This window comes from Carettochelys insculpta, chromosome 2 (assembly GCF_033958435.1).
Source record: "Carettochelys insculpta isolate YL-2023 chromosome 2, ASM3395843v1, whole genome shotgun sequence".
NCBI lineage: Eukaryota > Metazoa > Chordata > Testudines > Carettochelyidae > Carettochelys > Carettochelys insculpta.
Window position 1 is genome coordinate 169,818,521 of NC_134138.1, and position 4,053 is coordinate 169,822,573.

Sequence of the window (4,053 nt, forward strand, 5' to 3'; positions counted from 1 at the left end):
CCCTGTAAAAGGGGCAAGTGACGGGGGCGGCCCCAGATCGGCTGGCCGCATCCCGGGCCCGGGCATAACCCTGCCGCAGCTCCTTCACCTTACTCCGGACATGGTCCGGAGTGTGGGCAGGGTGACCCCGGGCAGCCAGGCCGTCGGCCAGCTGAGCGAACGTATCCGCGTTCCGCCTCTTGCTCCCCATTACCTGGAGCACCTCCTCCTTGCTCCAGAGCCCCAGCAGGTCCCGCAGCTCGGCCTCCGTCCAGGAGGGGCCCCGCTGCCGCTTCCCAGACTGGCAGGTCTTCTGGCTGGGCTGGCTGCCCTGGCTCCCCTGGGGGGGTCCCCTGGGGGCGCTGGGGGGGCTGCTGGGCAGCCATCGCCGCTGTGTGGTGGGCTGAGGGCTGTGCAGGCTGCCCGCGTGTGCAGGCTGCAGCCTGCACTTTGCCTCAGCTTCCTGCAGAGTCAGGGTGGGGGAGGGGACCTTTAAGGGGCCGCTCCACGCGGCCACCAATGAGCTGAGGGGCTGGAGAGAGCATCTCTCAACCCCCCAGCTGATGGCCGCCATGGAGGACCCGGCAATTTCGACGTTGCGGGACGTGGATCGTCTACACTGTCCCTACTTCAACGTTGAACGTCGAAGCAGGGCTCTATTCCTATCTCCTCATGGGGTTAGTGACTTCGACGTCTCGCCGCCTAACGTCAAAGTTAACTTCGAAATAGCACCTGATGCGTGTAGCCGCAACGGGCGCTATTTCAAAGTTAGTGCCGCTACTTCGAAGTAGCGTGCACGTGTAGACACAGCTTCAGTGGCAGATTTAAGGGTGACAGTTCTGAAACAAAGAAATTTCAAAAATCAAATGGAGAGAGAAATCTCTGTGCTGCAATTTGTTTGCAAATTTGACTCCATTAACCAAGGATTAAACAGAGACTGGGAGTGGCTCACAGCTTGCAAAGTCAGCTTCTCTGCCCTGGGTGGTAATATCTCCCCATTAAACTCTGACAAAGGCTCACATCCCCCTGTCTGATGTGACTTGTTTTTATCTCTTTTGATAAATAGTATTGATACTGGGCCATTTCCACCTTGCTGAATAGACCTTGTCAGATCTGGCCCTCCCTTTTAGTGGGACCCCACTCTTTAAATACCCCTCTGAAACCACCCCACCACTCATGCATCTCATGAAGCAGGTCTTTGCCCATGAAAGCTTATGCTCCAAAATATCTGTTAGTCTATAAGATGTCACAAAAATTCTTGTTCTCACATCTTCCAGGGTTTCTGTCTTCAGCAGCTCCCATTTACCTCCATATAGTTTCACCAGTTTTGTTGCTATCTAGAATATTACATTACATTGTCTTGTACACTCAGTTGCTATTCCACATGATTGCCCTCCCACACAGACACCCATTTCCTATGTGAAGGTACTGCTATCGTACAATAATTCATTCTCAGGGGAGTGAAGTTACTTTGCTATTTCTCCCAAGAACAGTTTTCTCATGGCTTACAAAAAGCCAGAAGTGAGACTCCTCATTGTAAATAAAATTGAAGCAAATAACAAAACAAGAAAGGAAATGGTTTTATTTCAAATAACTAGTCATTTCTGGTTGATCACATTCAGTCTTGTTTTGCAGGTGTACTTTAATAACTTCTGTGTGTCACTATATTTGTAAATGTTTTCTGGATTCTAGACCACATCCAAAAAACAAGCATCTCTTGGATCTAGAAAGGTAAAGAACATTTTCAGATGTATGTGACTTTTTCTAAGCATGTCATGCCGGTAACTTTTCTCTCTCTGGAGTCTTTCTTCCTCTTCCCAGGACAATTTCACCCTTCCCAGCCTTTTCTGTACCTCTCTTAATGCAAATTTTTGCTCATACTTTTCCTTATTTGCAGCAATCTTTTCAGCCTTTGCTTGCACAGTCTTTAGCATGATATTCATTTCTTCATTGTGATCCAGTTGACATGTTAAAGTGAAGCCCTGAGCTGCCTCCTCCCAACATCCCAGAAGCATGGGTGCTTGGCTTGTCCACTTATAAGACTGTGCTGAATTGCAGCATTTAGCTTCTGAAGTTTCAAAAAGACCTTGGCTCAGTGACGTGAGGAGTCAGTTTGATAGCATCAGTTAACAAGCCAATGGCTTTCTGAAGTTCACCTGCATCCAGGGCACAAAAGCCCTGTTTCATTTTTTCATTGTCCTGGTCTATCATCTCCTTTGTTACTATCATATATCCATCTCCCATTTCCTGGGGACCATCCATGTCTGGTTAAATAATACCATCTTCATCTCTTTACAAATCCTTATCCTTACTCTCTGTTGGTTCTGGTGGTGACTACTCCTTCTTGGCTGACTTTTCTGCAGGGGCAAAAAATTGAAGAAGTGATATGGTTTCTCCAGTGATCTTCACACTGTTGTGCAGTAGACTGAGCTGCTTGACCCTCACAGGGGTTGGATCCTGTCTGTCTAGATGCATCAGAGCCTGCAGTTTATTAACTCTCCCAAGAGCCATGATACCCTGACCTGAGCAGGATACAGGAAATGGCAGACTGCTGTTATGCTTGTAAGCAGAGAGAGAAATTAAACAGCCAGCTCTTCACAAGAGTAAATCGCTATGGTGATGCTGAGTAGCAGAACAAAATAGAGCTTTCCCATGCTCTGCTACAGATGCTGCTGATGATGCAAAGTTGTGGATACAACACTATGAATTAATGATGTCATAATGCAAGTAAGTTATAATTATGTCATCAGTTCTGATACAATACCATGGACACCTAATAGTATTATATCTCCTTAATATTTTCCTTACTTTCCAAATGATTTATATAAAAGTATATAAGTGCTTGGGACTGAATACAATAAGACAGTGAAGAGATGCTACGTGTACCAGCTACATAGTATGTATGTTTCTTGTTTTAACACTGGTAGTTAATCAGTACACTCATCCCTAATTTAAACGAGCACTTTACATATGAGTATGTGCTAAAATGAGGGACACATATACCTACCTTTGTTCACTAGGTGAGTTAATTCCCCACCACTAACATGAGCCTTATCCCCCTGCTGGCTCTGTGGCCCCAACCTGCCACAGCCTGACTCCCCCGCCAGCTCCATGGCCCCAACCTGCAGCAGCCTTAATGCTCCTCATCCACCCCATACACCCAACTCGCCACTAGGTTTTAACCCTCTCTCCCACTCATAGCCCTAAACTGCCCCTAGTCTTTAACTCTCTCCAGCCTAAGGTTCATTTACCTTTCAAAAGCAGCACCACATGCTGCCATTCCTTCGCCGATTTAGCAGCACTTGGAACGAATCAGAGACTTGTATGTGTATTTTAATGGGAATTTAGTGTCCCTCTTCCAAGTTTTCGCCTACGAGCAGAAAGCTGAGAACCAAATGTGTTCATATAAGCTACGTCTACACGTGCACGCTACATCGAAATAGCTTATATCAATGTAGCGACATCGAAATAGTCTATTTCGATGACTAACATCTACACGTCCTCCAAGGCTGACAACATCGACGTTCAACTTCGATGTTGGTCAGCACCACATCGAAATAGGCGCTGCGAGGGAACGTCTACGCGCCAAAGTAGCACACATCGAAATAAGGGTGCCAGGAACAGCTGCAGACAGGGTCACAGGGCGGACTGAACAGCAAGCCGCTCCCTTAAAGGGCCCCTCCCAGACACACTTGCACTAAACAACACAAGATCCACTGAGCTGACAACTGGCTGCAGACCCTGTGCATGCAGCATGGATCCCCAGCTGCAGCAGCAGCAGCCAGAAGCCCTGGGCTAAGGGCTGCTGCACACAGTGACCATAGAGCGCCGCAGGGGCTGGAGAGAGAGCGTCTCTCAACCCCTCAGCTGATGGCCGCCATGGTGGACCCCGCTATTTCGATGTTGCGGGACGCGGATCGTCTACACGTGCCCTACTTCGACGTTCAACTTCGAAGTAGGGCGCTATTCCCATCCCCTCATGGGGTTAGCAACTTCAATGTCTCACCGCCTAACGTCAATTTCAACTTCAAAATAGCGCCCAACACGTGTAGCCGTGACGGGCACTATTTCGAA

The 4,053-nt window shown here is 48.1% G+C and overlaps 1 pseudogene; it reads right to left on the minus strand.

The window, feature by feature from the left end:
- Window positions 1-1,667: 1,667 nt before the first annotated feature.
- Window positions 1,668-2,490, minus strand: LOC142008297 (putative protein FAM10A4; annotated as a pseudogene).
- Between the last annotated feature and the right edge of the window lie 1,563 nt (window positions 2,491-4,053).